General features: G+C 44.7%; 2 long non-coding RNA genes across 2 annotated transcripts in view; both read right to left on the reverse strand.

Annotated features, from left to right (window-relative positions):
• LOC144891992 (uncharacterized) overlaps positions 1 to 22,278 on the reverse strand; it is a 707,648-nt gene that overhangs the window by 250,823 nt on the left and 434,547 nt on the right. The gene's annotated exons all lie outside the window — the stretch shown is intronic.
• Positions 14,838 to 16,581, reverse strand: LOC144892044 (uncharacterized). Its single transcript, XR_013623363.1, has 3 exons — positions 16,115 to 16,581; positions 15,780 to 16,019; positions 14,838 to 15,632 (listed from the first exon to the last, which is right to left on the reverse strand). It is a non-coding gene; the product is annotated as an uncharacterized LOC144892044 (long non-coding RNA).

Consider the following 22,278-nt stretch of genomic DNA (forward strand, 5'->3'; position numbering starts at 1 on the left):
AAGAAGAGAAGGAGGAAAGAGAGAAGGAGGAGAAGGAGGAAAGGGAGAAGGAGGAGAGGGAGAAAAAGGAGAAGGAGGAGAAGGATGAAAGGGAGAAAAAGGGGAAGGAGGAGAGGGAGGAAAGGGAGAAAAAGGAGGAGGAGGAGAGGGAGGAAAGAGAGAGGGGGGAAAAATATAAAAATATGACCATTCCTGAGATTAATGAAAGATTGAAGTTATTACGACAAATAAATCAATCTCAACGCACCGAAGAGGAAAATAAAGAACTAATGACTCTTATGAAGATATTGGTTTTTAAATTTGCTATAATAAATTCAGAGAGCAGATATACAACATATAGTTGATGATGTTGGTGTTATTGACTTTAGTTAGTTTTATTTGTAAATAAATGGAGGAGAGAGTGAAGGCATTCCTAAGGATTCTTTATGTTTTAAAAATCAAGATAGAAATGTATATGTTGAAAACCCAAAAGGCTTTGGCACTATGTAGGACTTTTTCTCATAAATAAATATGAGTTATTGTCTCAAATGTAAAAAGAAAACTAAATCTAAAAATATCTCCTTTGTTAAAGCTAAAAATAATAGAGTTTATCAAAAAGGAATATGTCAAGTGTGTGGCTCTAAAAAGTGCCAATTCATCTCTCCTAAAAGTGGAGGAGACATACAAAAGTTTTTGTCAGGAAGTAAATTTACAACAACTGGAATTCCAGGGGAACTACATCTACCTGGATATTCTTTCTGTGGTCCTGGAACAAACCTGGATAAAAGATTAGATGAGGCTGACAATCCTAAACCTTGGTCTAAACCTACAAATAGGGTTGACGAAGTGTGTATGAAGCATGATATTGCTTATGGGAAAACCACTACGTTGACTGAAAAACATAAAGCCGACAGAGAAATGTTGTATAATTTGTCTTTGATACAAAATCCAACGTTGAGAGAGAAGGTTGATAGGTTTATTGTGAGAAATTTGATAAATGCTAAATTGAAACTTGGCCTTGGTTATTCACCCTCAAAAAACTATTAGGCTCTAATGATGTCATCAAGACTGAGGAGCTTTTGGCTGATGAATTACATAAACCTATAATCACAAAGTTTAAAAGAAGGAAAGTTTATTCCAAATACACCGACCACATATGGTCCGCTGATTTAATCGAACTAAAAAATGATAAGGGATACAAGTATGCTTTAACCGTTATTGATTTGAGGAGTAGATTTGCTTGGGTTGTTCCTTTGAAAAACAAGAGAGGTTATACTCTGATGTTAGCCTTCCAACAGATATTTAATAAAAGTAAAAGAAAACCAAAGAAACTGTGGACCGATGAGGGAACAGAGTTCTATAACAAAATATTTATGAAATTTCTTAAGGGGGAGGGTATTAAATTATACAGCACCTTTGATGAAGGAAAAGCAGTTGTTATTGAGCGTTTTAATCGTACTTTAAAAGAGAAATTATATAAAAAATTCACACAACTCGGTTCCCAAAAATGGGTGTATTTAATTCAGGATATTGTAGATAATTACAATAATACAGTTCATTCATCAACAAAATCAAAACCATCAGAAACATTTACAAAATTAGAATATGAAAAGGAGATTAATTTGAGAAAGCCCAAGTTCAAAGTTGGTGATATTGTAAGAATATACAGATGGAAAAGTCATTTTGAGAAAGGTTATACAAAGAGATGGACTAATGAATTATTCAAAATCGTTGATGTAATGGATACTATGCCTTGGACTTACAAATTATATGATATGAATTTAGTGCGGGAGCCCAGAAACATTTGTTTCACATCTCGAGTACAAAAGGTTTGAGGCCTGGAATATATGCATCTATGATAGGAGACCCCAAAAAGGCAATTCTTAAGTTCTGCAATTCTGCACAGCAACCAGGGGGCGCCACCAAAGACCCCTAAATGTGACTCTTAATTCACAATTTGAGTACATCTTTCAAACTTGTCTTAAAATGTTCTCTATAGGAGTGGAAATCAGAATTCCCAATTCTTAAGTTTTCAATTTGTGTATTAGGTCGCTTAAGAACGACCTAATTAATGCTAATTAACGCTAATTAGCATTTTAAATTCACAATTTGAGTACATCCATGAAACATATGGCAATGTATTCCTTAGGTCATCCTAAATCAAGATCAGTCATTCTTAAGTATCCATTTCATGTATTAACCCACTTAAGAACGCAAAATGTACTCATTGACCCCGTCCCTGGCAAGGTGAGTGTTAATTCACAATTTGAGTACATCTTTCAAATTGGTCCCAAACTGTTCAGTAGATCATCGTGAATCAAGAACAGCAATTCTTATGTGTCCATTTCATGCATCAACCCACTTAAGAATGCAGTCAGTATTGTAACGGAATTTGGGTTGTCACTGGCTGCTATCCCCCCTCCACTCCCTGGCTGGCCCTCCCTTATATGCAAGGGAGGGGCTGGAGTGCTGACCTGAGGGCAGGCCCCAAGTAGACACCCACACCAGTGCTGAGCATGCACACACCTGTCTGGCTGGCCGGATCGAGGGTGTTCAGTTTTGGTTAAGGAAGGAGTTTTGGCCTCCCAGCCAATGGGGAGGCTTCTTCCCTAACTTGAGCCAATTACACCCTAAACAGGAAGTGCCTCTCTACAGAAATGACTGTCCTGCAGTGAATAACTGGGACCAATATACAACATTGTTTGGGGAATAATAACCAGTGACTTAAAGGGAAATATTGTTACAGACACGACTTTGATGTTAAGGTGGGCCGAGCGGAATGGCCGTCGTGTCCGCACAAATTACCCGATTGTACCCGAACGTTGACGAAGCCGCGCCACGCTGGCTCAATAAGGAAAAAGAAGACACCCGGCTGGGTTATAATGACAGACACCAATGTTTCGATTCTCAATTATATTCGTAAGGAAAGGTTAGATTACAGGGGCTAGAGGTATATCACAGGAAGACAGGCACTTAGACACACTCTTATATTAACCCCGGACAGACGACAGGTAAACGGGACAACGGCTGACTCACACGGGGATTGATGGCAAGGAAAGGCAGATAGCGATGGCTCAAGGTGCACTCTTGGCTCAAAGCAGGGTACAGTCCGGTCCAAAGATGCGGGGAGGTCACAGCGCTCGGAGGGGACGTTCTTTCTCAGGCGGGTCTTTCTCTCTCAGCGATCGCAGGCAACGTTCTTTCTCAGGCGGGGCGCATCTGACTCAGCGCTCGCAGGTACCTCTTTCTCCAGCTGGGGGCGCATCTCCCGTCACGTCCGCTAAGTCGCCACGTATATCCGGCGGGGAGTGACACGCCCTCGGCTCGTTAGCTCCGCCCCAGATGGAATCGGTCCGCCCTTCTGATTGGGTGCGGGGGGGGGGGGGTTACCAGGCTCCGCCCTTGAGGAGGAGCTGACAGCCAGCCCCTCCGTGGTAACCCCGTGGAGCGCGTGGTCAATGGCGCTAATCGAGCCGGTGTGAGGACGCATCCTCCCCCGCGCCGCCGCCATCTCCTCTGTTGTTGTTGTAATTGTTGGGGAAGAAGATGGAAGGAGGTATGGGAAAGGTCCTAAACTCACTACTGATGCCATATAATCACATTCTGGTGCAACGAAGAGTCAGAATTAATGGAAACGAGTCCTTAACTGACATAGATTAAGAATAACTAGGAAGACGTCCTATAGTTGTCTACGTGTGTTGCGGTGGGACCTGGGCACGACATTTAATGGGGGAATAAGGGGAAGGTCGGCTCTACAGAGTGTTATTTACATGCAATGGGACTAGGGAATGGGGGATTGGGGATAGTTGGGGAGTATTGGGGAAATAGGGGAATATTTACAAGCGGATATGGAGGCCAAATTCCATATTCGCAACATTGCACCCTTCTCTACCCTCGGGGCGTCCCGACCCGATAAATTTTTACCTAGTTTAGTGTGGCACTCAGATGTAGTCCCTCTACTATTAACTCTACCCTGAGTGCGACAGTTTTACAGATGTTCACAAATGAGTAAATATGTCCCCCTGCGACGTTGCACCCTTCTCCTCACAGAAACACACCCACAGGATAACCGAATCCGGAAAGAATTCTCAAACTACACATACAGCCGGTAGGGAGCATTATTTACAAGACTACGCTGCTATTTACACTACGATCCAGGACCTGTTTTTGGAGGAAGGAGAAAAGCCAAAAGCCCGGGAGCTTCAAAGCTACAGCTGACTCCATCGCCGTGTTCGTAGAAAGGGGTCACCATTTGTGGGAGCTGTGCTCGCACGATAAAATCGGACAAAATGGACGACGCCAGGAATTAAGTTTCTCTGAGCTATTTATTCCCAGCTCACTCAAACGAACTCCAAAGCACTGAATCAGCCCATCGAACGGGCGGCAATATATATCAAAGCCCGGGACATCTGCGTGGACACCCCCATAAACTCAAAATCTACTTTACAAATCAACAAACATCCCTACTGTCTTCCCCGTTCCTCCCATAAACCAAAATCTCATCCACGCAGATGTTTTGCATAGAGAGAGCGCGCTTGCCAACATCGATACACCAACCCACGAGTGCTCTGTGGCCGACGGCCTTTAATAACGTGCAGAGCACCCTTCCCGAGCATCAAAAGCACCACCCCACCACCAATCGGTGCAGTCACCATTGTTCATTGGAATAAAAATAAATTCGACAACCCCTAACCCTGCAGGTGTCTCTTGCTCTTCTTGTGGTGCACTTGGTGTTAACTAAAAGTGGTTCACCTGTATGGCATAGGTGCCACGTTGACCCATAGGTCCATCCCTGGGTGGTGCTTGGCCGCAAACGAACTGCGGTCCATTGTGGGTGGCCACAAACATTGCGGTCCATATGGTGTATCGATCCCGGCAGCAAACAGCGAAAGTGCAGGCCCACAACTGCGCAGCCAGCACCTCTCTCTCCTCTCTCTCTACCCCAAAGCCAGATCCTCGGAGGTGGGGGACAAAAGAAAAGACAAGTGAGTAAGGTGGTAAGGGCGCAAAAGTGCACGCAATGTAAGGTGATGCACACTGGGGGCACATGGGAACCAGGTGAGACAGGTACGTTCCTACCGTACGCCCCCCCCCACCAGGTAACCTACATGGCCCCTCCCTTACCCCTTACTGCATCCACAAAACACAACACTACCCATAAACATCTACTTTACAAATCAACAAACATCCCTACTGTCTTCCCCGTTCCTCCCATAAACCAAATTCGTCTTCTCTCCCTCCTAACCAATCAAATTTGCCATTTTCAACTCTCATCAAAATTTGCCATTTTCAACTCAACATCAAAATTTGCCATTACCAATTCATCATCAGTACCTCCTAGGGAGGGAGGGATGGAATCACCCCAATGTCTCATCCACGTCGTGATGCGTCTCACAAATCCACAGCAATCTCATTTCCTGCAACAAAACAAAGAAAACACAGGTGTGGAGTCATCATCATCACCACAGGTAAGTGGCTGCGTATGGTGCGACAGGTTCATCAATCCTAACTATTTCCTAAATGACTTTAACAACTTTACACTACCCGGGGTCTTTCTCCGGCCAAACCATTGGCCCTCTTACACTATGGGTTCTAAAAACCAATTCCCATTGGCCAAACTGTGGTGCTCTTCAATTTGGGGTCTCACTCCCCCGATTCATCTCCCGGTGCCCTCGCACAATTTCTGGGCTGTGGCGTGTACCTCTCCCAGTGGGTCTACCCACCTGCACACCTCCACCACTGCAGTTGCCTCCGAGCTTACCTAGCTCCTCACCCTAACCTAACTAACTGGGGCAGGCCCTCTGGCGCTCTCCCCACTCGGTGCCCTCTCTGGCACTGGGCTACCCGATCCACACCCGGGATCCTCAGGCACCCACTCACAACTACCGGCTCCCAGAGCCCACCTGCGGCCTCACCTGGCCGACATCCTCACAGTGGTGGAGTGCCCAACCAACTACACACACTAACAGGCTACACGCCCCGCCATTTCCACAACACTAATGCACCCATTCACAACACCATTCTGCAACCGCACCACAAATGCCAATATCCAACCACAACTTACCTATACCCTCTACCTAACACTTACACTACCCGCCCCGGGTATTCGTGAAAGGGGTCCACTCTTCCCCCATCCACACCTTCGCACCATGCACACCACTCCGTACCACTTACTCCAACTCTCTCCACACACCTGTACTTGCACACCTGTGCTCTCACACCTGGTGCCACCTGCACCCTTCTCTCCCCAAGCGCATTCGCGCTGATCCACAACACTCACTACTCATACACTGCTCCACACACCTGTCCAGTTGCACACCTGTGCAATCACACCTGTTCAATTCTCACACACACAGCATCATCTCAGCTAACTACTCCCTTCTGAAACTTGCGCTTCCCAGTCGTCCCTTTAAACTATTGCGCTCCCACGTCATTATCATCCACACTAATCTACCTGCGTCCCCACTACAGGTATCAGTCACTATCTAAACTTAACGTCACCTACTGTCATCTTCGCTAGATCCCTACACACATATAACCTAACCCACCCGGGCTAGTTTTCACTGCCATACACCCCATAAACTAGCGCTCCTTTGCCCCCCGCATGGGAAGGGTGGCAGATTTTGCCATCCCACCACATCGGGGGTCTCTCACTACCAATTTTGCACATCAAATTTCAACAAATCAAAAATTTGCCAATCACTACCCATCATCTGCCAATCACTACTGCCAATCCCTTGCCAATCATCAAATTTTGTTTTTCTCTAATTTTGGGTCCAAAACACTATCCTCATCACCCGTCTACTCACTAATGCCTCTCGGTGCGCCAATTCCTGTCCAAAGCCCGGCTTCGTAAAGCCAAGCCATGGATGCTGGTTGTTTTGTGCCGGCGGCTGGATGCGTCCGGCATTCGGGGCAGGGACGGGGGCTTACCCGGGCCGAGATCCCACGCACCACCTCGGCGTGGAGCCATCCAATGTCCCGATCTCGACCTGCCGGCGCGTCTCAACAAAACGTGGTCGCCATGACGACCCTTCCTATCCAGCTGCCCGCTCCACCTAGTGGAGCACGGACGCGGCCGTTCAAAGCGAGGCCCAGCACGCACCGAGGGCCCGATTCGGCTATAAGTCGTTCTAAACTCTACCCCGTCTAACGTCGATGCTTCACCTGGACGCTTACACCCCGCAGCCCGTTCCTTGCTCACACATCCAGCCGTGCCCATGCTCCTCGTACCTTTCCTTACACACCCAGGTACACCCATTCCACTCACAGCCTTGGTCACACACCTGACCACCGAACACCTTGGCACACATTCGTTGCTCGCACACCTCACCAATACACCGCTTCGCGCCCCCTCCTCGGTCACCTCCTCTGTGACAATCACAGGTGTGCCCTCATTCGCACACCCAACCACGTGCCTCACCACCAACTCCAGCGTGCATTCCCACTCACGCTCTACCATTCCAGGTGTGCATCCTTCCATCCCAGGTGTACATCCTCGCTCACCTGTCACAACCAGCTCACTCTCCTTGTCACTCTCACTACTCTCACCTCCATTCCTGACAGCGCACTCACCCTTACTCTTGACAGCGCACTCTTTCCTCATGCACCTGTCCGTCACACACCTTTCTCGCGCACACTCTCCCGTTACACCCTCTGTAACACTCACCACAGGTGTGCATTCTTCCTTACTTTTGACAGCGCACTCTTTCCCCATGCACCTGTCCGTCACACACCTTTCTCGCGCACACTCTCCCGTTACATCCTCTGTAACACTCACCACACCGCGCTTCCATGTGCCCCCTCGCACACGCGCTACGACCGACTCACTCTCGCCAGCACCCTCACTCCTTGGCACGCACTTTTTCCTCACACACCCCAGAGTCGGACTTTCTCGCACACCTCCTTTTTCGCACACCAGACCTGTCGCACACTTCACCAACGGCCTCTCACGAACACCCGGGTCTATCTCGACCCCCAAGCTTATTAAATCCCCTGGCGCATCATACGCACGACCATATTGGTCACCACTTACACCGGGTCCTCTTCCTCTTCGCTTCTCCTCCATCACCTGCGAATCCCTCATCCGGTTAATGAGCACATCATCACGATCCAAACACAGACTTTGGACCAGTTCTTTTATCTCCTCTTTTATTTCTTTCTTATCCCCTCTCCGTCGCTTCTTAATTTCGCTCATCCCTTCTTCCACTTCTTCTAGTTTCTGCTTCACCTCTTTCATTCCCCGGTACGTCTCCTCAAGCTCATCCTCTAAGGCTACCTTGACCGTTTCCAGGTGCGTCCTCACCTGCCGGTCCTTCGTCTCCATTACCTCTATCACCTCGTCCAACCTCGTTGTCAGTCCCTCACGTACCATCTGACATTCCCTCTTTGTCGCTATCAGGTCGTTTTTTATGTCGTTTTGTGTCGCTTTTAACCCTCCTAATACCGCAGTGTTCCTTTGAACCTGCTCCACTAACTCCGTCTGTCCCACCGTCAGCTGCTCCACCTCCTGCGTCAGGTCCTCTATGCCCCCTTGTAACTTTACAGTCCCCTTTCTCACCTCCTTCTCCATGTGCTCCTTACAGTGCCTCACCTCCTCGCGCACTCCTCCGACCTCCTCACTCACTCCTCTCCTGATCTCTTCTCCCATCACTTGCATCTCCTGCCCAGATGCCACCCTCATCTGCTCCATTTCCTCCCTGTGAGCATCCAGTTTGGTTTCTACCCCCATTCTGACCCCCTCTATCTGCTGCTCCATTTGTTTAACTTCCCTTTCCGCTTGGTCCCTCATGTCCCTCAATTTGCCTTCCATCCTGTTTTCTAACCCCTCTAACCCATTTTTCACTCCCTCTATTTGATTCTCCTGGGCAGCCATTCTATTTTCTACCCCCTCTAACCCATGTCTCACCTCTTTTATCCCATTGTCTAACCCCTCAAAATTTTTGTCTAACTTCTCAAAATTATTGTCTAACTTCTCACCAGTACCCCTCGCTGCGTCCCTCATTACCCCCATTTCGTTTCCCATTACCCCCATTTGGCCCTCCATTCGCTCACCCTGAGCATCCATCCGGTTCCCCATTACCCCCATTTGGTTTTCCAATCGCTCACCCTGTAGGTTGAGGGACGCCTGCATTTGCGCCATAAATTGCTCCATGAGGGCCTGCATTTGGGCCATTCCTCCCACTTGTGCAGCGGGTGCGGCCGCCGTAGCTATGTGCGAGGCGCCATTTCGCGAACCTGCCGCCCTCACTGCTTCGCTCTCCTCATGTCCCTCATGTCCCTCAATTTGGTCCTGGACCGACCCTGCTTCACTCTCCCCTACCGGACCCCAGCCGTCTTGATCCGCCATGGCGCGACTTGCAAAATTCGAGTTTTCGTAAAACAAATCCAAAATTTTTTTTTTTTCGTTATAATTTCGGCGAGCGCAGTAACCGCGGGACCGCGCTCCGGATCGATTTTGTCGAGCGCCGTACGCGCTCCGGATCGATTTTGTCGAGCGCAGTACGCGCTCCGGATCGATTTTCCCTCCCAAAATTTGGGCCTAACTAATTTAGTCCCGGGTCCGAATCTCACTCCTCGACACCAATTGTTACAGACACGACTTTGATGTTAAGGTGGGCCGAGCGGAATGGCCGTCGTGTCCGCACAAATTACCCGATTGTACCCGAACGTTGACGAAGCCGCGCCACGCTGGCTCAATAAGGAAAAAGAAGACACCCGGCTGGGTTATAATGACAGACACCAATGTTTCGATTCTCAATTATATTCGTAAGGAAAGGTTAGATTACAGGGGCTAGAGGTATATCACAGGAAGACAGGCACTTAGACACACTCTTATATTAACCCCGGACAGACGACAGGTAAACGGGACAACGGCTGACTCACACGGGGATTGATGGCAAGGAAAGGCAGATAGCGATGGCTCAAGGTGCACTCTTGGCTCAAAGCAGGGTACAGTCCGGTCCAAAGATGCGGGGAGGTCACAGCGCTCGGAGGGGACGTTCTTTCTCAGGCGGGTCTTTCTCTCTCAGCGATCGCAGGCAACGTTCTTTCTCAGGCGGGGCGCATCTGACTCAGCGCTCGCAGGTACCTCTTTCTCCAGCTGGGGGCGCATCTCCCGTCACGTCCGCTAAGTCGCCACGTATATCCGGCGGGGAGTGACACGCCCTCGGCTCGTTAGCTCCGCCCCAGATGGAATCGGTCCGCCCTTCTGATTGGGTGCGGGGGGGGGGTTACCAGGCTCCGCCCTTGAGGAGGAGCTGACAGCCAGCCCCTCCGTGGTAACCCCGTGGAGCGCGTGGTCAATGGCGCTAATCGAGCCGGTGTGAGGACGCATCCTCCCCCGCGCCGCCGCCATCTCCTCTGTTGTTGTTGTAATTGTTGGGGAAGAAGATGGAAGGAGGTATGGGAAAGGTCCTAAACTCACTACTGATGCCATATAATCACATTCTGGTGCAACGAAGAGTCAGAATTAATGGAAACGAGTCCTTAACTGACATAGATTAAGAATAACTAGGAAGACGTCCTATAGTTGTCTACGTGTGTTGCGGTGGGACCTGGGCACGACATTTAATGGGGGAATAAGGGGAAGGTCGGCTCTACAGAGTGTTATTTACATGCAATGGGACTAGGGAATGGGGGATTGGGGATAGTTGGGGAGTATTGGGGAAATAGGGGAATATTTACAAGCGGATATGGAGGCCAAATTCCATATTCGCAACATTATTAACACATTATCAATCCAGGTTTGTGACACTATCTTGAGGGACGAACTTTCTGGGACACACTGTAGAGGGAGTTGTCGGTTTATCATAGGACCTAATCATGGGGAATCTCCTGCTCTTTCCCTCCATAGATTCTCTGAATCGGCTGCAGAATGTCTGATGTTGCCTGCAATGCCTAGATCACTGCTTAGGTAAGTCAACAAATAGGGTTAGGGTTTGGGGTTAGGTGGCAAAACCCCGGCAGAGGTTGTAAAAGGTGACGACTCCTTGGATGGACATAAATGTGGGGCATTGCTATGGTGAACATCACTGGCGGCTTTAACAGGTGGCGTTTGGGATGAGATGGCGGTAAAGTTCTTGTAACAAGAAACATGGTAATTGTATATAGATGTATATAGATTACATTCATAAATGTATATAGATTATATAGTGTATATAGAGAATGTATATAGAGAATGTATATAGATTACATTCATAAATACCACGAGCTCGAACGGGCGATTCGAACGAATGATATCGATCTCTATACATACTCACTGACCGGACTCATTGGACTGTTCTTTGCTACAAACCATGTAAATTACAGTCGGTGGCTGACAAAGTTCCAACTCGATTTGATGAACATGGAAGACAGGCATCCTGGCCTACGTCAAATACTGGAAGCAGGCGTCTTTACTGTACGATGAACAGACCATCCATTCAGTAGATGCCCGGTCGACTTGACTCTAGAACAGACGATTAACGCGGATGCAGCTTCGAGAAGAACTGGATTCACTTCTTCAACGAATAATTATGCGGCACGACTTCGCTGGATGCTTACGAAATCCACTAGAGCTTCATTCGTTAGTCTACTCCACGAAATGGCTGGGCTGATAGTCAAAGAAGACACAACTGCTGAACTGAGACCTGCACGAATAAAACGTGACGATAGAGATGTGAAAACCATGGTGAAACAAATCCAGGATAGTTGCAATCCGTTTGGGAACGAAACAGATGCAGATACCATGTTGTACAACATCCATACAGGAAGGGCAACTAGTGAAACAGTCCGCGAAAGTTTACTGAATGTGCCAGCAAGTGGAAGGACATTACACCAGGCATTCATCACAGCATGCGAGGCCGATGACAGTAGGTTTGAACAACCCATAAAGAAAGCTCCTCTCAAAACATTCATAGACGAATGTGCCAGAAATAGACGAACACCGGATAAGAAAGTGGCAGTTCTGAAGTGTACTCGTGATTTGATGGGCCGCCTAATAATCCTTGCATCAAAGCGTGATGTTGACCTGCAGCATATATTCCAATATCCCCTTACACCAGTACCACTCACGATGTGCAATCCTGATGAGAGCATGGTCAAGACAGATAAAAGTAAGTTGCTTAACTTACTGGAGACCAAGGAGATCAAAGGAGACGGACCTCAACAGATCAATGCATACGTAGTAGATGGACAATATCTTCTGCACACCCTACCTCCAAACTTACCACCCACATATGGAGGTCTAGCGAGGAGCATACTCTACCAAGTATTGTCATTGTCCAAAGTCCGGGTACACGTAGCCTTTGATGATTACCCTCAACCGTCACTGAAGGATGCAGAAAGAGCCAGACGGGGGACAACAGCCGAGGACAGCAGATCCTACATTATTACTGGTCCAGCACAAAGAAGGCCCAACGATATCAGCAAAGCGCTAACGTCCAGGTCATTCAAACGGGAACTTCCTGATTTTCTTGCAAGAGAATGGCAGGATCAAGCATACGCTCATATACTTGGGACCTGTGATGTCTTCCTCGATGTTCCGTCAGGCCAGTGCTTCCATTTCCACGTAAGCGAAGGAGAGGTCAAGCGAGATACCGTAGACATGCTCAGTAACAACCATGAAGAAGCGGATACCAAGATCTGCATGCATGCAAAGGCAGCAGACACCTCGAATGGAAATGTAGTAATACGCGCCTCAGACACGGACATAGCTGTTATTCTGCTCTATCATTGTGAGAAATTCAGCAGCCACATCTGGATGGATGTCGGTACTACATCCAAGCGTAATCGGAGACTCATTGACCTAACAGCGATATCCAAGTCACTGGGACCACAACTGTGCAGTTCCCTCCCTGCCTTCCATGCCTTTACCGGCTCGGATTACACCGCAGCATTTGTAAGAAAGGGCAAGGTTCAGCCCTTTAATAAGCTGGAAAAGATGCCCGATGTACAGCAAGCTTTCAAAGCTTTGTCAACAGATGGACTGCCAAGCGAGAAATGCAAGGACACACTCTTGAAATTCACTGCTATAATGTATGGAGCCAAAGAGAAGTCGAAGGAAACGTTAAACGCCTACAGGTTCAAGACCTTTGAAAGAATTTACAAGCCCAAGTTAAGAGGAAAGAACCCACTTGAAAAGCTGAAGGGAGCTGATGCCAGTAGTATTCCTCCATGCGAAAGAGAGGTTGCTGCCCACATAAAGCGTGTATCGCTTGTTTCAAGAATGTGGGCCAATGCTGACCAGCCAATCATCCAGCAACACCCATCAGAGGATGACGGATGGGAACTAGTGGGAGATCAATATAAACCCATCTGGTTTGAGGGAGACCAACTTCCGGAGTCGCTCGTTCCAGATGATGAAGAATTAGCTGATGCTGACGATGATGAGGTCCTAGCGCAGTCATCTTCTGATGAAGAGGACGTTGAAGGAGATGGTGATGATGGTGATGTGTAGGTTTACAATCGACCAAACCTGTTCATACGATTATATTCAGTACGGTACATATCCAAAGCATCCTGACAGGGAATTTGTAATGTTTTTGAAATTTTAAGCAAAATAATGTTAGGAATGTTGGATAAAACAACATATATACAATCATGTTGATGTTTGAGATAAATTCAATAATTTTTCGTTGATATAGTTAGTTGAGTTTTTACATACATTAAAATTTGTTTTTAGTTCAGGGTAATTAGCTTAAACATGTTAAATAGTTTATAAGCGATAGTCAGAGATAAAACAGCAATATCGCTAATAGAGTAAAAGTTAGACATTAGGTATTAATTTTTATAAAATTAACATTAAAAATTGTTTTTTGTTCCGAGATTTGAGATTTAATTGTTGATGGGCGGTAGAACCAGGACGCCAATTTACTACATGACTTACTATGATCTGATTTTGAAGCATAATTCATGCATACTAAGTACATTTTTGTGTAGTTTATAAAAAAATAAAACATTGTGTTTGTATACAATCTATGTTTCTCCTTTTTGTCAGTGTGCATTCTTAAGTGGGTTAATACATGAAATGGATACTTAAGAATGACTGATCTTGATTTAGGATGACCTAAGGAATACATTGCCATATGTTTCATGGATGTACTCAAATTGTGAATTAAAAATGCTAATTAGCATTAATTAGCATTAATTAGGTCGTTCTTAAGCGACCTAATACACAAATTGAAAACTTAAGAATTGGGAATTCTGATTTCCACTCCTATAGAGAACATTTTAAGACAAGTTTGAAAGATGTACTCAAATTGTGAATTAAGAGTCACATTTAGGGGTCTTTGGTGGCGCCCCCTGGTTGCTGTGCAGAATTGCAGAACTTAAGAATTGCCTTTTTGGGGTCTCCTATCATAGATGCATATATTCCAGGCCTCAAACCTTTTGTACTCGAGATGTGAAACAAATGTTTCTGGGCTCCCGCACTAATTGGGAAGAAATCTTGGGTTCATTTTACTCACAAGAATTACAAAAAACAAAACTGATAATTCATTAAACAACAACCATCCATACTTTCATCCACCAGATTAGCTAATTTAATTAGTAGTAATAAAAAAAATTAAATAAATAAATAAAAATCATAAGCCACACCCACGCAGACCCCACCCACAAACCCCGCCCACACAGACCCCGCCCACACAGACCACACCCACACAGACCCCGCCCACACAGACCCCGCCCACACAGACCACACCCACACAGACCCCGCCCACACAGACCACACCCACACAGACCACACCCATCATCCCCCACCCCTGTGCGCCCCCACCCTTGATCCCCCCTCATCCCACCCCCACCTTCCCCACACACACAAGGGGAGGGGAGGGGTGGGATGAGGGGGGATCAAAGGTGGGGGCGCTTCTTCCCATCTTTTTTCCCTTTATTCTCTTTTTGTAATTAAGAATTAAATAATTCTGGACAAAGCGAATAAAATCAAAATTATGAAATAACATTAAAAACATAAAAATTATAATAAAACATTTTTCACGAGGTATAAATTCAGTTTCTTTCATAAATTCAGTTTCTTCCAAGGTATCATGTGGTATAAATACAGTAATAAAATCAAAATTATTAAATAACATTAAAAACATAAAAATTACAATAAAACATTTTTCACGAGGTATAACTTCAGTTTCTTCCATAAATTCAGTTTCTTCCAAGGTATCATGTGGTATAAATACAGTAATAAAATCAAAATTATTAAATAACATTAAAAACATAAAAATTACAATAAAACATTTTTCACGAGGTATAAATTCAGTTTCTCCCATAAATCCAGTTTCTTCCAAGGCAATCCAACATAATGTTGTCTCCCATGTTGACTTCACCAATTTCTTTTGGGTCTGCAAGGCACAAAAGGGATTTTAAATTAAATTCACCAAACACAGTATTTGCCTGCCGTGCCATCCCAAAACCACACGAGGGCAGTCTAAGACCATAAATGAGAAACTCCATTTATACTACACACATTGTAAGATGAAAATTTTAAACTCACATGGCCAGGGAATGAGTTGACACTCCTCCCAACTATCATCTCTGCTATTGATCTATCATCATCCTTCGGAACTCCAGGTAATTCTGTAAGGGGTTCATTCAGATCCTCCCTTTGTTGGTGATAATCATTGGTTTCATCGTCAAAGTTCATGTTGTTTGGTTGGCTTTTAATGCTGAAATAAAACAAACAGTTGACATTTAAATACCAACTCACTGGTGATATCAAAATCGCAAGACAGTATCCAAGTATCAACCAAACCGTTTAATAACACACATACACACAGTATCAAAGTTTGTGAAGAATTAATCATATATCTTACCTCTCACATAACATCCCAAACAAGGTGTTTAATTCGTTGTCAGTCATTTGTTCATTTGTAGAGACAGCTTTGGGTAATATTAATGGGTGAGAGAGGCTGTTCAAACATTCAACCATCTCATTATGAAGACCCCTCCGAACTTCAGTGAATTCTTTAAGCGTTTCATTCAGATCCTCCCTTTGTTGGTGATAATCATTGACTTCATTTTCAACATCAATTACCAGCTTTGATAAAGATATACTGTAAAAGAGAAAAAACAATAATTATTGAGAGGCTTTTAATGATGTTCCATATAAGACAATGAATAATTAATCGTGAGAACAAAAAAAACTTACCTGTCTTCTGATAAAGCTTCATCCTCCATCCTCCAGAGAAACATAACGTGTGTTTAAAAAAGCAAGGTGTGGTTAGAGCCTTTATAGGCAAGGCTGAGTCATTGGCAAGGCTGAGTCATGGCTGAGTCATCCTGTGCCAAGTTGGCAACTGGCTCAACAAAAGATGATGCAATGTTTCACCATAAATGATAGAACCAAGTATCAACCAGACTAAAGAGTGGAGGTGTAATCAACCTTGGTATATAAATGGAAAACACAACGAATGTGAAAAATATCAGATTCAAGAGGTTGAGAGAATCACTGGTCAGAAGGTTCTCAAGACGGATAAACGTATTCATTTGTTAAGTGGGGTAATGGAGGGCGGGAAGAAAAATATATTAGAGTGGAGTGAGAACTTTAATGGTTATCAATCGGATAATAAATATTATAATTTTAAAATGGTATGTGGGAGAGGAGGAGGTCAAACAAGAACCCTCCGTGAAACATACCACTTTATACTTTCACAACAAAAGGTTAAGGAACCTGTATACTTTATAAATATACTTGATGGGGATGAGTTCTATAGGAGAATGGAACTCTTTAAAAAGTTAGAAAGAGATAATATATTTATAGGCTCATTAGTAGAGTGGTCTAAGGAACTACATTAAGGGGCTAGTGGGGGGAATAGGGTAAAAATTACATGTAAGTGAGAAGGATCATAGGTTCATAAGGCTAGAAGGATTATAGATTTATAAAGGAAGAAAATCATAGGTTCATAAGGTGAGAAGGATTATAGGTTCATAAGGTGAGAAGGATTATAGGTTCATAAGGCGAGAAGGATTATAGGTTCATAAGGTGAGAAGGATTATAGGTTCATAGAGGGAGAAATAGAGGTGTTTATGATTTTTGAAAAAGACAAGGGGGTAAATGACATTAGATAGGGATTTCCCATGTTAAACGGAGGTGTCCCAGAAGCAACATTTATCACCTACTACAGTAGTAGGGCAAGGGAGGAGTGAGGCTGGGGGGAGGATGGGGCGGGGGCGGAGGAGATTCACAGATCATCAACATATTATTTAAACTCATTGGAACAAATGAAGCATTCAGAATCCAAAATAAATTTTCACAGCATGGATTGAAAATATTTTCCTAATCGGGACTCAGATATAGGGATGATTACAGGTCAAAGTGTCATATTACACAAAGAGCGGGCGGGGGAGGGGGTGTGGGGGAAGGGGGGTGGGGAGACAGGAATACAGGTAACAGGTAATACAGGTAGATTGGGAGAAGAAGAAGAAGAGAAAAAGATGAAAGCATTTGCTACCTGGAACCTCTCAAAACAGCCTGGCGAAATAGCCTGGCTTAACTAGCCTGGCTTAACTAACTAAACTAGCCTGGTGTTGGCTTAGCGGTTAGGGTGCCGGCTTGGGATCCTAGGATCCTGGGTTCAAATCCCGGTCGATCACTGAATTAACGCCAGGGGGGTTGACTCAGCCTGTCATTCCTCCGAGGTCGGCAAATGGAGTACCAGCTTGCTGGGATGAATGATCACGACCCCAGTTTAGAATAGGTGCACGGTATCCCTGCGCATCAAAGAGGCGACCAAGGGTTGGCGTCAGGAAGGGCATCCGGCCATAAAAACATTGCCTCAAACAGGGAACCATGATTGTCATGGGGCCCGCAAGGCTAACCCCCACTCTAGCGGGGAAAATGGCCTTAAAACGATCATTCATTCATATATTCAACCTCTCAAAACACATGCATCCTGATCCCAAAGAGGCACAATGCATGGTCATACCATTGGACCTCTCCTCTCAATAGGACCCCTTGACCCTCTGACAGGGAAAAATTGCTTATGAGGCCAGCAATTAAGGCCTGCCTTTTTTACAACGAAAAAAGGTAAAAGGTCAAACATTTGAACAGCCTTGGACGTGCACCTTGACCCCATGGCCAAGGCACAACGTCAACAAGGCTGTCCCAATAACATTACACATGTGCCTCAACCCCAAGGCTGAAGCACATGGTCATTCAAACACATGCATCCTGACCCCGAAGGGCCACAATGCATGGTCATACCATTGGACCACTCCTCTCAATAGGAGTGAGACCTAATGATCCACTGACAGGGAATTTACTCCTGTCAGGTAACCAACGGTAGGTTTTAGCATTCTCCAAAAAACACGTCAGCTTTTCCCTTACTCAAACGACATGACATCAGTGGTGACCATAGAATTATGACTTAAATTGATACCCATTTAATCGGGAACATTAAATGATATCTCATAAAGTCATAACTTATCAAAATAATAAATATTTATTATGTTTTACGGCCAAAATCCACACAAATGGATTGGCATAGCAAAAAACGTGATGATGTCATAACACATGAATGTACTATACTTCCGGATATTCATCCCGACACAATTGCGCCGTTTTCCTTCGTAACAAAAAATTTTGGACCATGTCAAAATGTTGACACAACGAAGACCCTTTCCATAAACTCCATTAACGATTTTTACGACCAAAATTTTGTGTTTGCTCGGCACGATCGCTCAATACTAAACCAGCCGCGACAATACAGTACACGCAAACTGGCATGCCGAGGTCATAGGTCACTATCACCCATCACTCGATACAGTTAAGATGAGATGATGATGAGGGATGAGGAGGAGGTATGAGAAGGGTTAGGTAGGGGTAAGTTAAGGTTGGGGTGGGGGTAGGGGTAAGGTGGGGGTGCGCGGAGATCAGGATATGGTAAGGGTAGAGACGCGGTGATGGGGGAGGAAGGGGGTCAGGGGGGGGGGGAGGAGTGAGAGAGGGACAAAAAAGACAGAGTGTACATTTGAGAAAAGAAAGAAAAAAAAACATTTCCAATCCCGTTCGTAATTTGTCGACAGGAAAAAAAAAGAAATCATTTGCCATTGATTGTGAATTTAAATACACAGTGCTCGCGCACGCCTCGACCAGCGAAGCGGCGGAACATGCCACACATTGCCGTGCGCACCGTGCACCAGCAAGAAACGCACGCACTGAGTGCGTGCATGAAGGGGCCCGTCCGCTCCCGCTCGCCTGTGTACATGCGTGCGTACGTGTATAATTTTGTGGCACAAAAATGCGATCTCCATTTCCGGATTTTTACTTACTTATACACCGCCCTTTCTATGTCGTGATAGTTTATGCTTCCTTCTCGAGAAAGAGATTGTTTTTAAACATATCACAATGTTCACAAAACAAATACCTTTATATTAAACCATATTTCGCAACTATAGTCGAAATTTTTACGTTCATCGCCACACAATGACTGAAAAAACATAACAATGCGCTATTTACTGACTGTACCATCTCAAAGTTGGGAAAAAAAAAAACTATATGATATGATATCTATCTAAAAAAAATACCTACCCGGTATATGTAATTTGGTGTCGCGCGTTTCGTGTACATGCGCGGTGTGCAAGTTGCATTTGCCGTTGAATTAACACCCAGTGGATTGACTCAGCCTGTCATCCTTTCAAAGTGAGTAAATTAACTCTGACCTCAGTCCCATGCGAGCAGAACCTTGTCATCTGCAAAACTGCCCTCTATCGAATGATCTTCACCCCAGTCCCCGCGCGGGGGAGCGGGGGTGCGAGTCTCACATGACTGTCCAGAAAATGAGTTGACGGTGCACTTCATCACTCATTCTCTGTCAGATCATCGTAAGATTCGAATTGGCACACTCAAATTGCAATAGTTCTGTGCACATCTGACCAATCACGCACGCGGACGTGCATAAAATACAGACGCGCATCAAAACCGCCCGCGGGGCTATCAAGCCACGCACTTCCTGACTGATTAATATACGTATTTACAAAAAGTCGTAAAAATATCGAATAATCGTTAAAAAAAGTAAAAAAATCGCTTTTATTGCTCCTGTCGCAGCATCCGTCATTCTGTCCGCTCCTCCGCCGTGACCAAATAGAAATAAAGGGAGCTTAACCATAGGAATACCATAGAAGCCTCAACCATAGGAGCTCAACGTATTCACGACTCAGCCACAAAAACGAGCAAATTTCGCAGGACGTCAGCAACGATTATCGTAACAAGAAATCGCAGTTTATATGTATAAAATGTATGTACACCTCAGGTCGACCTTTATTTACATAATTATACAGTATACACCTCAGTGGATCTACATGAAAAAAAAGGACAAGAGCACAGCACCATTACTAAAGACAAAAGGTCTTATTAGTAGATCTTTGGACTAAAAAAAAACAACGAAAAAAAACACAAAAAAATCATGGCACCATTACTGAAATGTGTATACATCTGCAGTACACTAATACAGGGCTTTGTGCATCTATACATGCTTTGTGGATTTCGCCCACCGACCACACTTAATCGAGCTAATAAATATTTAACAATATTTGAGCAGGTCCTTTTATATCGTTCTGTAAAGGCTCACCTTGGACCTGGAATGGTCTTCTCGTCGAACGTCACAGTTGATATCACCGTAGGGCCACCAAACTGTCAGGGAACTTTTTACTGAACCCTGAAGGTAATAATTTGAGACGAAACTCAGATACAAAAGAACTTGGTATGTCTCTTCGAGCCAAGGTTTATTCCGAATTAGGAGGGAAACTTGTTAAACAAAATCGAACTGACAAAACGTGTCGCTTGAAAGAAATCTTCTCCCTTCTCGTCCTGCGTCTTCAGATGATGATTCCTCTCCCGGAGCATTGGTGCTTAAATAGACCTTCGCTCCTTTGATGTAGTGAGATTAGAATTCAGAGATCAACACAGAACTCAGCAGCCTGTCTTCCTGGTGCCAAGACCCATCTGCTCTTCGTTATCAGTCACTCAAAGCATACCATAGGTCACTTATCCCCGCTTATGTCGACCTTCTCTGTCCTACACAATTCCACTCTCTGACTAATGCCTACACCTTTTGGCTTAAGTAAACACTCGAGCCTGGTGTTCTCCATCTATGGGGCAAAGGTTATCTCTTCGGTTCCTAGGCTTTGCCAGACTGCACGGTTTGAAAACCCATTTTACACAAGATCACATTGAGATGCAATTTAACTGTTTTTAGCAATATTAACATATACTAATATATATATGAATATATATATTATTCCACAAGATGTTGTAAGAAAAAGTATTGAATATAACAAGCGTTTTCTGAATCCAATCAATATGAGAAATGGGATTGAATGAGACTCACCATTATAATAAGTGAAGGAGATGAAGGAGGAATAGTTTTTGTTTCAAACTGTAAATTGAAACCAGCCCATCTATTGTCACCTCTGCTTTGTCATACTGTTTGCAGATTGCCCAGCATCTGACCAATTACGCTGCCGATTGTGTGGGGAGTGCTGTTAATGCTTAAGACAATTCTTGACTGTTAGACACACACACACACGAACACATGGACACAGGCACACAGCGACCGAGCTCCTTTTATATATTAGATGAACACATTGTATGACTTATCATTGATAATTGCATTAATTTACCCTAAGGTATGAATATCATCAGAAAAACCCAAACTTTTGCACAGGACTGGATATTTTCATCAAGAATATTTTTTCTTTTTCTGTTAGTGGAACAAATAGATACAGTCACGTGAAAAAGTAAGTACACCTCAGGTAAAGTTTTGACTTCTTCAACATATTTCAACATACAGCTATTTGATCTTCATTTCAACAATAATGAAAGATAAAGGTGAGATAATATAACAAATATCATGAAACATTTACATTTTGTAGTCCATTGTATAATTTAAATAAACATAAATGCAAATTTAGCATGTGGAAAAAGTAAGTACACCCCGACATTTATCACTACTTCAAATACCTAAAATTAGAATCAGGTGCACCAGCTCAGGTGCAAATGATTAGAACATCGTGAGAGAGGATCTTGGAGCAACCTGTCATTTAAACCTCAGACATTTCGTTTGGTTTGCTCTTTGTTGTTGAAGTGTGCGGCGTCACCATGCCTAGATCAAAAGAGCTCTCTGAGGCCTTTAGAAAGAAGGTTATAGATGCCTACGAGTCTGGGAAGGGATTTATAAAGATCTCCAAAGAATTTGAAATCAATCATTCGACTGTCCGGAAGATCAACTACAAGTGGAGAAGATTCCAAACAACTGCCAACTTGTTCAGGCCAGGCCGCCCCAGCAAGTTCAGCCCGAGAGCAGACCGCAAGAT

The sequence above is a fragment of the Myxine glutinosa genome, chromosome 5 (assembly GCF_964187855.1).
Source record: "Myxine glutinosa chromosome 5, kmMyxGlut1.1, whole genome shotgun sequence".
Lineage (NCBI taxonomy): Eukaryota > Metazoa > Chordata > Myxini > Myxiniformes > Myxinidae > Myxine > Myxine glutinosa.